Source organism: Ovis aries, chromosome 15, assembly GCF_016772045.2.
Source record: "Ovis aries strain OAR_USU_Benz2616 breed Rambouillet chromosome 15, ARS-UI_Ramb_v3.0, whole genome shotgun sequence".
Taxonomy (NCBI): Eukaryota; Metazoa; Chordata; class Mammalia; order Artiodactyla; family Bovidae; genus Ovis; species Ovis aries.
This window is the reverse complement of record NC_056068.1, coordinates 11,030,821-11,045,017: the sequence shown is the minus strand read 5'-3', so window position 1 is coordinate 11,045,017 and position 14,197 is coordinate 11,030,821.

Sequence of the window (14,197 nt, the reverse complement as noted above, 5' to 3'; positions counted from 1 at the left end):
ATCACATTGGGGATTTGTTTTGCATTTCTCTAATAAATAAGAATGCTGATAATATTTTCCTGTGCCTGTTTACCATTTATATGTCTTATTTTGGGGAAAAAAATCTCTATTCAGGTTATTTGCTCATTTTTGTTTTTCTTCGTATTGTGTTGTATGAACTTTTCTCATATTTTGGTTATTAATCTCTAGTCAGTTATAGGGCTTTCCTGATAGTTCAGTTGGTAAAGAATCTGCCTGTAATGCAGGAGACAATGGTTTTATTACTGGGATTGTAAGATCCCTGGAGAAGGGAGAGACTACCCACTCCAATATTCTTGGGCTTCTCTTGTGGCTCATCTGGTAAAGAATCTGCCTGCAATGCAGGAAGCCTGGGTTCAGTCCCTGGGTTGGGAAGTCCCCTGGAGAAACAAAAGGCTACCCACTCCAATATTCTGGCCTGGAGAATTCCATGGACTGTACAGTCCACTGGGTCCCAAAGAGTTTCCACTTGCAAATATTTTCTCCCACTCTATAAGTTGTCTTTCCTTTTTGTGGATTGTTTGATTTGCTGTTCAAAGTTTAATTAGCTTTAATTAGGCTTAACCTTCTTAGCTTTATTAGGTCCCATTGTTTATTTTTTTTTTTTTACTTTTATTTCATTTAACTTAGGAGACAGATCCAAAAAACTATTGCTACAATTTATGTTAAAACATATTCTGGGTATGTTCTCTTCTAAGAATTTTATGGTTTGAAATTTTACCCTTAGGTAATTAATTTGTTTGTTTTTTAAGTGACATGGAGACATGTTCTAATTGTGTTGTTCTACATGCAGCTGTCCACTTTTCCTCACTTGTGGAAGAGACTGTCTTTTCTCCTTGCATCGTCTTGCTTCATTTTTTTGTACATTAATTGACCAAACCCTACAACTTTGTATAAATTGTATAACTTTTTTAAAAAATCTATTTCTGTTTAAAAATAATTGAAAATTTGATGTGTTGAATTAAATATACTGATGGCTTTGGGTTTATGAACATTTTAATTCTGATCCATGAATACAAGGTATTTTTCCATTTGTTTGTGTTTTCTTCAAGTTCTTTCAATTCTTTCTTTCAGTTTCTCTTGATGAGCATGAAAGAGAAGAGTGTAAAAGCTAGCTTAAACTCAACATTAAAAAACTAAGATCATAGCATTTGGTCCCATCATTTCATGGCAAATAGAGAGGGAAAAGGTGGAAACAGTGACAAATTTTATTTTGGGAAGCTCCAAAATTACTGTGCATGATGACTGAAGCCTTGAAATCATAAGACGCTTGCTCCTTGGAAGGAAAGTTATGACAAAGCCAAACAGCATATTAAAAAGCAAAGACATCACTTTATTGACAAAGTTCCATATAGCCAAAACTGTGATTTCTCAATTACTCATGTATGAGTCTGAGTGTTGGCCCATAAAGAAGGTTGAGTGCTTAGGAATTGATGTTTTCAAATTGTGGTGCTACAGAAGACTCTTGAAGGTCCCTTGGATTGCAAGGAAATAAAACCAGTCAATCTTAAAGGAAATAAATCCTGAATATTCACTGGAAGGACTGATGCTGAAGCTGAAGCTCCAATTCTTTGGCCACCTAATGAGAAAAGTTGACTCATTGGAAAAGACCCTGATGCTGGGAAAGATTAAGGGCAAGAGGAGAAGAGGTCAACAGAAAATGAAATGGTTGGATGGCATCCCCGAGTCAATGGACATGAATTTGAGCAAACTCTGGGAGATAGTGAAGGACAGGGGAGACTGGTGTGCTGCAGCCAATGGGGTCTCAAAGAGTCTAACATGAATTAGTGACTGAACAAGAACAAAATGTCCTGAACCACTTAATGCTGTTCTGATGAAAATTTGCAAACTCAGAATGAAGCATAACTTGAGAGGAAAGATAACTGCAATTAATTTCACTTTTAATAGGGAATAATCTCTGTTGGTGGTGATATTAACAGATTAATATATACTGTAATACAATTGCTGTAAGCATTGCCATTCTAGATGTTAAAATAACATCTACTTCATATATAGTACCCTTAGAGAAGGAGACTGATTAAAAACTCTAGCAGAAGTAAAAAATTCTATACATGAAGTCAATTTAGGAAAATTTTAATAAGTTGCTGATTTGATAATATCAAATCTGTACTTAAAATTATGAAATTCCATATAATAATAAAAAGAGAAGAATTGAAAACACTGACACAGACAGGAATATAATGTAGCTAAATGTATCAAATATGAGTAGAGAGAAACAAAATGAAACTCACATTGGAAAAGTACAAGTTAGTGTATTCAGTGAAATAAAATTTTAAGTAAGCATAAAATAAAGGTCAAATGTTAGACAGGACAATGTCTAAAGAAATCTAAGTGAGATATGATCAGAAAAATGAGGCTTTTTCCCATTTGTGAAATAAAAGTGGACCACCTGATTTTAAATCGAAATAGAGACCAATATCTGTATTAAATCTTTATTTATTTTAATATCTAAGGTTAACTGAAAAACTTGTTGAACAGAAGTATTTGTTTACTATTGTTCACCAAATCAACATAAACCAAAAAATATTGATTAATGTCCCCCTGAAAGTAGCAAATAATGATATTTAGAACATAAAATGAGAGGGTCTAGAATTTTTTAGGAGGTAGCATAGTAAAGTAGACAGGAAATCTGAAAAATCTGCTCCAAAATCATATAACAAACGCTGATCAAAACCAAGATTTGTCGGTGTTTTTTTTTTTTTTTCCAAAATCCAGATATCACATATTTTTTTCTGAGTTAGAATTAAATAAGTAATGATATAGAAGAAGAGAGAATTAATTGTTAAGATATGAACCACTATAAAATAAATATATGTAAAATTTTAACACATTTGTTTGCTATTAATCTCAGGTAAAAAAAAATATACTTCTTGTGGGGAGTGACTTCATTTGAATAGATTATGTTTCAGTCTCATAAAGAAAAGAAATTTGTTTGCCATTCATCATATACTGTTTTCAGCATATGATGGAAATGTGGAATGAGAGCAAAATTCAGCATTTAATTAAAAGCACAAAACACATCTACACTTTATTATATGAGTGCACTCCAACAGTGAAATAGTGTTATTAGACTTGCTTTTTGGCAAAAGACAGTTGATTTTAATTTTATTTTAATGTGACAAAGCTAGGTATATTTTGAGTGAGATATAAAATATGAAATCACTAATTTTTTATGACCCTTAAAGATTTGAAAGCAACCTGTAAAAGTGAAAGGGTGTTTGCCCTGTACATCTGGATGAGGTCCAGTTTGGGTAATTGCATTCCACCTGCCAAATTTCTCCCTGTTGTTTCCAGACTGCAGAGCTGTTAGGCAGCTGCTACATGCTATCCCAGTGATGGTTTCAGTTTTGTGATGAATAAAATGCCCTCTTTTCTTTATTTGTTCAAAGATTTAATAGAAATCAATACTATTATCAAAAATATACGCATATCAGACAATCTTTTTATACAGAATCTACAACTTCTAAGTTAGTGTTAATTTCCTTAGAAGAAAAGTTATGACAAACCTAGACAGTGTATTAAAAAGTAGAGACATTACTTTGCTGACAAAGGTCAGTATAGTTCAAGCTATGGCTTTTGCAGTAGTCATGTATGGATGTGATCATAACGAAGGCTGAGCTCACATAATGAAGGCTGAGCAACCAAAGAATTGATGCTTTTGTATTGTGGTGCTGGAGAAGACTCTTGAGAGTCCCTTGGGCTGCAAGGACATCAAACCACTCAACCATAAAGGAAATTAACCCTGAATATTCACTGGAAGGACTGATGCTGAAGCTACAATAATTTGGCCCCCTGATGCAAAGAGCTGACTTATTGGAAAAGACCCTGATGCTGGGAAAGATTGAGAGCAGAAGAGGATGAAATGGTTAGATAGCATCACTGACTCAATGGACATGAATTTCGGCAAACTTTGGGAGATAGTGAAGGACAGGGAAGCCTGGTGTGCTCTAGTCCATGGGGGTCACAAAGAGTTGAACACGACTTAGTGACTGAACAACAAGTAGGGGAATTTTTTTTTTTTTTTTTTTCAGAAACATAGGTGAAGTTTTGATGAAGATGATGACCGGGTCCACGTTACAACAGGCAAAGATATTCATGCTCAAGTCATAAAGAATCAATGTTATAAGTCTTGCCTAGTATTTAGGTTTTCATTTCCATCACTTTGGAAGAATTCATTACAGTAAGACAGCAAAAAAGACACAGATGTGTATAGCAGACTTTTGGACTCAGAGGGAGAGAGAGAGGGTGGGATGATTTGGGAGACTGGCATTAAAACATGTATACTATCATGTAAGAATCAAATCGCCAGTCTATGTCCGATGCAGGATACAGCATGCTTGGGGCTGGTGCACGGGGATGACCCAGAGGGATGTTGTGGGGAAGGAGATGGGAGGGGGGTTCATGTTTGGAAACGCAGGTACACCCGCGGTGGATTCATGTCAATGTATGGCAAAACCGATACAGTATTGTAAAGTAAACTAAAGTAAAAATTTAAAAAAATAAAATAAAATAAAAAAATAAAACCACCTCAGGGCTTCCCTGGTGGCTTAAACGGTAAAGAATCCACCTGCAATGCAGGAGACCTGAGTTTGATCTCTGGCTTGGGAAGTTCAGGGCATGGCAACCCACTCCAGTATTCTAGCTTGGAGTATCTCAGGCTAGACACAGAAGCCATGGACACAGGAGCCTGGAAGGCTACTGTCCATGGGATTGCAAAAAGTTGGACACAACTGATCAACTAAGCACAGTGCAGCAGCTTATATAGTAACTTGTATTTTCCAAATGTGAATACCATTTATTTTTTTCTCCTCATATTTATCTTCAGATTCACATAATCTTGTCTTTGTTAATGTTCTCAATTCTTTTCCAGTTAGACTTTCCATTTCCCAATTGTTATTTTATCCCTCTTTTCCTATGAATATTGAAAATGACTCAGATAGGACATTTGAAAATTGAGGATTCCTCAACTTTATTTTTGAGACTATGTGGATTACAAAAAGTTATTTTTCAGAAAACAAGACTCAAGTACTTTCTGGAAAACGCATGTGTGTGTGGGTGCACACACACACACATACACATCCATCAGTCGGTTATTTATTGAGCTCTTATTCAATTCTATATTTTAATTTGAACTTTGTCTCCTGGGGAAAAACTTTGACTCATCCACACATAGTTAAATTCAGGTTCTTTTGCTACTTTCTATTATGGAAATTCTTTTGTTTTGCTTGCATCAAGGTTGTTCACTTAACATTTAATTATGTTTGTGTTTTTACAATTTTACGGTTACTTTCTGTGTTCTCCACTAGGGTGTAGCTTCATGAAAGCAAAGCATTTTGTGTAAGCACTTTATAAATATTTCTGGAGTTAATCAGAAACGCTTTGGGAAATAGTCATTCTATGCTACTTGCACTTAGAGTTTAACATTTTTTGTATATATATTTAATGTTGAGCATAGAATACTTATTAATCATGATACTAATTTGCTTTACATATATCATTTAGCTTTCATAACAATTAAATGAATGATAAATTCATAGTGTCATTTTACAAGTGAGGAAAAAGATGTAGATATGATATATACTTCTCACTGGAAAGTAACACAACTGAATTTACATAAAGTTGTCTGACTCTAAAATCTATATTCTTAGTATTTTGCTAACCACTATGTTTTAATCTAAATCTATAATAAGAGATTTCATATAATAAGCTTTATATTTTGTGGAATTTGGTGATAATTATATCCAATTTAGAACATTATAGTTTATGGATTGAAATTCTATGAACATTTTTTTTTCTGTCAAATCCTGTTATAATCAATGTGCATCTTACAAAATGTCAAAAGCTGAAGAGCTAAAACCGATTTTTTAGTTTTTGGTAGAAACAAGTAGATTTTTTCAGTGCAATATTTTAAAACTGTGTAATGATAGACCAAAAGTTTCTCTTAAATCAACCCAATATAATCCAAAAGAGAAAGTAATAATCTCATTCATCATGATAACTATTGGTTTCTCAGTACATACTAGATCCAGGGTTTCATCTAGGTAAGTTTTCTATAATAATTTCAAAAGCACATGTGTATTTAATGATTATTTTATTCTAGGCTGATATTAGATCTTCAGTAAGTATGTTAGTCACTAGGAATACACACAGTGGTTCAATGATTCTGAGATTCAGGCTGTACACAAGGTAAATTAAAACCAGAATCTGAGGTTGCAAATCAGACATCATCAGATGATTCCAATGTATAGCAAAAGTGGAGAACACTATTCTACTGAAGTGACAATAGCCAGAGCTTATCATTTAAATACTAGAGTCGGAATGATAGCGGGAGGAATGAGATTTAAGATTCTCCTATTATAAATTTGCTAACCTGGTAGCACAAACACTAAAGAATCTGCCTGCAATGCAGGGGACCTGGTGTCTATTCCTGGGTTGGGAAGACCCATTGGAGAAGGCAATGGCAACCAGCACCAGTGTTCCTGCCTGGAGAATTCCGTGGACCTCTGAGGAGTATGGTGGTCTATAGTTCTTGGGGGTCACAAAGAGTTGCACATGACAGTGATAAACACTTTCCCTTTCGCATTATAAATTTAATTGTATCTTTGATATCTTAATTGTTTCTTCTTATAATCACTCACCTTAGTTGTCACTCACCTTAGTTGAATCTTGCCTTTAGTGTAAAGCAACAGGCTCTTCTGAAACCCCAATTTAGGTGCAATCCATTGACACTCCTACACTTAACGTCTTTCAGAAGCAAGAATATAGTCAACTTTTCTTATTTTGTCATCCCTTTTATAATCCGTTGTCCTAAACCTGCACACATTTTGTGGTTGTTGTTTATTTGTTTTGTTCTCTCATATCATTTACTGTGCAACTTCTGTCTCATTTATATCCTTGGCTCATGCACCATGGCTGGAGACTTTGTTCCTCCAAGGATGCTTCATTCAGCAGAAGCTCAAGGTCTTTGACTTGCTCAAATTATAGGATCTTCAAATTCTTTCTATTTAAATCTTTCAAATGCACATTTAATCTATATTTTGTTATCATACAGAAGTGCTCTTCTTCATATACTAGAATTTTAAAATGGTATTTATCCATACACTTACATTCTTTCAGACTATTAATGTCTTATCCCCACCAAAAATGTCCTTCAAACTTACTGAAGGAAGTATTTATTCACCAATTTATCACTGTATATTAGCTTCCAACAGCATTTAATAATTTTCTAACTTACTGCAAAACCTATAATCCATGCCTTGGACTACCTTGGTACCATCCTTAGATTTTAAACACTTTAATTTTACACTTTATCATTTCTTCCATTTTCTGCATCAGAAAAACTCCTTTCAGAAAATTGTCAAGGGTAATTGTTCTCAACATTTGAGAAATAAGAAAAATATCAAGTAATCAAAGACAGAACCTTTTAGGTTGGCATGGTTAATGGAAAGTCTAGGAATATTTACATTATAAATGATCAAAAACACAAACCTCACCATATCATCAGAACATAATATGCCATTGTCTTTAGAGTCATATCATGATTTTCTGTGTAATCATGCTGAAACATTAATTGATACACCATAGCTAAAGAAGATAAATAGATGGACAGAGATATATGAACATATTAAGTTTTGAATGAATATATGGAGAGATGAAAGGATGGATGATTGGAATATAAACTTATTAGATCATATTCATTTTTTCCCTCTAGGAGAGAAGTTGTCCTTTTATGAAATCAACTGAATTTTTCAACAGGTAAACCACAAGAGAAAGAGAAGACATATTTGCAGATTTAAAGACAAGATATATTTAAAATATTTGAATCATGTCTCAATTAAACTTTCAAAAATACAGCATTTATGTGATAACAAGAAATTATGAGTACTGCCTAGTATTGCATGATATAGTTATTTTGTGCATGTTAATGATATCATGGCTATAATTTTAAGTAAGAAAGATTTTTAGATATGCATATGGTAATATTTGTGTATGCAATGATGTGAAGTGTTGGATTTTCTTCAAAATAATTTGAGCCAGGAAGGAAAGATAGGGATTAAAAGGAGAAAGAATGGCTGAATTTGATGATTATGAAATCTTTGGGATATGTACATGGAAGTTCATTAACCTAATCTTTCTCTGTATGTATGTGATTGAAATTTTCCATAACAAAATGTTTAAATACAATTTTCTAAAGTAAATTTTAAATGGTCTTTCACACAAATTATTTTGATGGATGCAAATTATTGACAGCATTAATAATATAATCTCAAGTAATATTTGACACATCAAATTTTGCCATCAGATATTCAAATCTTTAAAAGATGATATAATAAAATACTTCTTATAGTGAGTTTTCTTTTTCTTGTCTCTGACACTTAAGAGGTGGCTTTCAGTCCAAAGACATTGGGACAGCCCTGTTTCATGCCAGTCAGGAGCCAGTGGTAAATCTGACTGGAGAAACTGCAGGAATAGGACACTGAATGACTAGACACTGTGACGAGAACAACTTTGTGAAATGGAGAAGAGAAAAAACCTTGTTGTGTAACAATTTACTTGAAATACCACTGCACTTGCACACTAAGGTTTATGATGCTGCTGCTGCAGCTAAGTCACTTCAGTCATGTCCAACTCTGTGCGACCCATAGACGGCAGCCCACCAAGCTCCGCAGTCCCTGAGATTCTCCAGGCAAGAACACTGGAGGGGGTTGCCATTTCCTGCTCCAATGCAGGAAAGTGAAAAGTGAAAGTGAAGTTGCTCAGTCGTGTCCAACTCTTAGCGACCCCATGGACTGCAGCCTACCAGGCTCCTCCATCCTTAGGATTTTCCAGGCAAGAGTACTGGAGTGGGGTGCCACTGCCTTCTCCTAAGGTTTATGATAACATTATGTAAAATGAAAACTTGAAAACAAAATGAACTTCAATGTGATTCTGGAGGACATGGCTGTGTAGTGCCAGACCATGCATATAGCACATAAATTAAATTGAGATAAATAAGAGTCAGCAAATGAAATGAGTTTCTGAATACAATTTGTCTTCCTATCTCTATATATATCTTTAATAGTGTACAATCTCACAGGTTCTCTCTCTCTCTCACAATAGGTTCTAGTTTAACTGATGTAAAAAACTAATGACAGTTCTCAGCAATAGATTTTACTGGGTGAGCAGAAAAGAGGGCCAGCATGGGAGCAGATAAGGAATAATCATAATGTATCTTTATAACATATTTTTGCTATTCTTGCTAAGAAAGAAGTAGTGGTTGCTGAAATGAACTGTGGTTTTGGAGAAGACTCTTGAGAGTCTCTTGGACTTCAAGAAGATCCAACCAGTCCATTCTAAAGGAGATCTGCCCTGGGATTTCTTTGGAAGGAATGATCCTAAAGCTGAAACTCCAGTACTTTGGCCACCTCATGAGAAGAGTTGACTCATTGGAAAAGACTCTGATGCTGGTAGGGATTGGGGGCAAGAGGAGAAGGGGTCGCCGGAGGAGGAGATGGCTGGATGGCATCACTGACTTGGTGGACGTGAGTCTGAGTGAACTCCGGGAATTAGTGATGGACAGGGAGCCCTGGCATGCTGCGATTCATGGGGTCGTGAAGAGTCGGGCACGACTGAGCGAATGAACTGAATTGAAGTACTATCAGAAAGAGAATTCATGAAAAGATTATGAATTAAACACTCATTTAGTCCTAAGACTACGTTTAGAGAACCTCCTTAAGGTTTTCCTTAGGTCAGACTTTTCACATGGCAACTTAGATGTTTAAGGAACAAGACAAAACCTGTCCATGTTCTTAAAGGCTGGACCTGGAACCATCATTGGGTAACACTCACTGCATTTTGTTGATTGAAGCAGTCAGAGGCCACCCCCAGATTGAAAAAGAGGGATATTCTAAATTCTTGATAGAGAAACATAAAAAAAAAAAAAAAAGTGAGCTCCTTATTTATTTAGTCCATCATAGAAAGAAAAAGGAAGGAAAATTTTCTTTAAAAATTGACTTGCAAGGCAAGATTTTGAAAACAGGAAATTCAGAATTATTAACTTGAGATTCTGTGATGTAGAGACCTTAAAAACTGAGAGAATTATTGCTGCTGTAGGGAATTCTGCCTTATGTTGGCACACAGCTGAATTCCTGTTCAAAAATTGCTCCCAAGGGAATTTTACTTTACTCAAAAGTCAACCCTTCTGTGGGACAAATCACATCCTTTGACTGGGTGATGTGGGTACAAAGACCTGGGATTCTTGCATTCAATTTGGAATGATGCTCCAGAGTTTCCTGTGGAACTTCTTAGTAACTCAATTTCTCCCTCTGTGCACATCTGCTTTCTTCTTTTTTCATTGGAGTACCCTACAAAAATATATACTTACACAAAACTGAGTTATGATGCTTACTATGCAAAAATTTGTAATTCAAAAAATGTAAGTTTTATTATTTGTTTTTTAACACAAAAGATTCTGTATACTTATACTTTTGATTCAAATCAGTCATAAGAGCTTTATTTGAAATATGATGCATGTAGTTATTTTAATTATTTTAAAAATATTTTCATAAAAAGCATTTAATGACCAAAAGTCTTCACTTTGGACTGAATGGCAGTTCACTGTTTTTAGAGAGATTTTTTTTTTTTAATAAATTCTACAATCAAACGTTTCCTCCTCTGAAGTTCAAACACATTATAATGTCATTATTTATAAACCTCTGCTAATTCACTGTTTATTTTAGAGGAATTGGGGCTTATCTGAAAACAAAATCCCTACAGTCAAGCAGCTTAAAAGTACAAAAGAGGAAAGGCAATCAGAACTGCAGGGGGGCTGCAAATCACATTGATTTTAAGATTAAAGATATGACATAGAATGAGTCAAAAGTAATGCAAATTTCATGCCAAGATCAACCAAAACAAAGTTATTATGTTCAGTTCACAAAACTATAGCTTTTATAATTATTTTCCTTCTTTTTCTTCACCTGCTTTATCTGTTCCTAGGCCTTAAAAAGTGCGGACAGGCTGTGAGGCCGCACATATTGACACAAAGTATTTTGTGCCCAGGGCAGAACGATTAGAATCATTATATTTGAATTTTTGAATACAAATCCTTCTACCCAGTGACTCTCTTTTTATACAACTGACCTCATTTTCCAGAGAAGTCAAGTAGAACGTTTTACTCTCCTCTGAACCTGCTCCATTCTTTCACCATTAGTATTTCTATTTTCTTTGAGTGTGCATGCTAATTCACTTCATTCATGTCCCACTCTTTGCAACCCTATGGACTGTATCCTGACCGGTTCCTCTGTTCATTGGATTCTCCAGGCAAGAATACTAAAGTGGATTGCCATTTCCTTCTCCAGGGGATCTTCCAGAGCCAAGGTTCAGACCTGAGTCTCTTATGTCTCCTGCATTGGCAGGTGGGTTCTTTACCGCTAGGGCCATCCGGGAAGCTTTACTTCCTTCATACAGATACAGACTTTTGATACAGACTTTTCTCAATGTTAAGGCCACTATTGCTATTGACACACTCTCTCTTCATCAACTTTTCATCTCTCTTTTTTTTTTAACTTCACACATCCTTAATATATTAAAAAAAATAAAACTAATAAGCTTACATTTGTATTTTCAGTCTTACCTCTCTTCTGAAACCCAGTTCCTCTTGGTAAGATGTGTCTAGAGAATTTCCACTAAATGTTACACCATTTTTCACCAATCAACATGCTGAAACTTATCTTCAGCTTTCTACCGTAAACTATAAATTAATTACTCCTTATTGTTATATCAATTTTAATAACATCATCTTTCTTATACTTTCTCATATTTTAAATCTAGCATTTTCTTTAGTAAATTCCCTTCTCTCAACATATAGCATGAAATCAGATTTTATTATCAAGACTGCCTGGTCCTTGTTTAGTTTTTTACTTACTGTAATCTAGGTTCTTATAAACTCGTGCCTGGAGTGTTAAATTTGATTCATTCAACACTATTAGTTGAACCCCAATAATATTCCAGGCTCTATACTCAGAACTGGGAAAACAGTTCTTTCAAACACAGATAGAGGCCTGAAATCAAGTATCTTACCTTCTCCAAGAAGAGAAGCAGCTATGGTAACACAGCACATGCTGGCAACTAAGGATGCAAAGAAGTGAGAAATTTTCTGATTTATTCTTACTTTCTTATTCTTTAATGCTCTCAGAATATCCATAAATATGTAATCTGCTTTCTAACCAGAATACAATAGGTGTCAAAAGTAATGAAGAAGATAAAAGTAAAGAAAATGACAATTAGATAACATTAACTACATGACAATGACAGCTTATTAGTAAGTACTTTAGATCATGCTAGGCATATTTTTTGAAGAGTAGCTCAGATAATAGTTTATCAATGTAAATAATTACTGGAGGAACATTTTTCTTAAAATTAAAATGCTTTCTTTTCATTTATCCAGAATCATTGCAACTAATCAGATACCATATTATACAATATGCTATTGTTTTGAAACAATTTTATGGATATTTGATTTTTTAGGAATTACTATCTTTTCATTTGATCTCACTTAAAGTTCTTTGAGGGAGCCATTTTCATTCATATTTCTGTGTCTTAAGTGCTAATTCACTACTTTGTATTTAATATCATTTTATATATAAATATGTGCATGTGTGCTCAGTGCTCAGTCACTTCAGTCATGTCCGACTCTCTGCGACCCCATGGACCATGGCCCACCAGGCTCCTCTGTCCATGGGATTCTCCAGGCAAGAACACTAGAGTGGGTTGCCATTTCCTTCTCCAGAGATAAAGTATGAAGTGAGTGAAGTGAGTGAAGTGAAGTCGTTCAGTGGTGTCTGACTCTTTGCTACCCCATGGATTTTAACCTACCTGGCTCCTCCACCCATGGGATTTTCCAGGCAAGAGTACTGAAGTGGGTTGCCATTTCCTTCTCCAAAATATGTACATATATATGTTATTTTCTTTCTCAGACATTTTAGTTATATCATTCTTCCAATCTAAAATCCCAATTCCTTTGAACTCTTCTAAATGGGTAACTTCTAAAATGGAATCATAGCAGATGCACTATTGTTCACTATTTCTACAAAATTTTATCAAAACTCTTCAGAAGTAGGATTAAAAATCTTAAAGGAAGAACTGCAAATTTTGAACTTTTATAGAGAGATGCCATTGTAAGTCATTTTTTCAAGTACCGTTATTTAGATATAGCAAAGGATGTTCAGCTTGATAGATGGATCTCAAGTTATCTTGTTCATCTTGCCATGTGTTTATGGTGAATGTTGTTCTGCATATCACGTCCGCTGTTCAAAAGCTTTTGTTAAAATGCATACTGCTGCTTCCACAGAGTTCTGAGGATTCCCAGGACAGCCTGTGTGCCTTAGATTCTGGCACCAGCAAACCATTATTTGAGTTAATTAGATAATTGTTTTCCCAAAGACTGCTTTGCAAAGAAAAAGTGAAGTCACTAAGGTAGCTTCTTCTTTTTTTTTTTTTTTTAAATCTCTATACTGCTATAAGTTATTAATTACGGTTCAAATAATTTGAAATTTCTGACTATGTCTTACTAAGGAGAAAATTCCTACAGTGAAGAATTGGCCAATTATTCCTATATTTCACATCAAACCTTTTTTTTATATTTTATAGTTGGAGGGATACTAGCTTCTTTTCTAAAGAATATTATCTGTGTCAAGAAGACATGTTTTTGAATTACCCACATGAATATGCTTGCAAAGAAATTTGGGAATAATATGGTCTACAAATTGTATCTCAAAAGAAATCAAGGGTAATGTTTAGACCATATATATATATATATATATATATCACATATATGAACTTTTATAATCTCATATCAGTATTTTGAATTGATAATGATTTAATTTTCTTCCCTCAAATTCTCAGCTGGCTCATAAAAATTCCTATTCATCATTTAATTATTCAGTAACTTCTAAATGTGATTAAAAATCATTTTCAAATATATTCTCCCCAATTAGTTCTTTTTACAATATTCACATTCCAGCCAAACCATTTTTTATTCCCATAAGTGGAATAAATTATACCAACTTTGTACCACAACAAGTTCTCTTCCCAGGTTTACACATGCCCTCATTTTCATAATATACTTATCATTCAGTGCCCAATACCCAACTAAAAACAGTCTCTGTAAAGTCTTTCC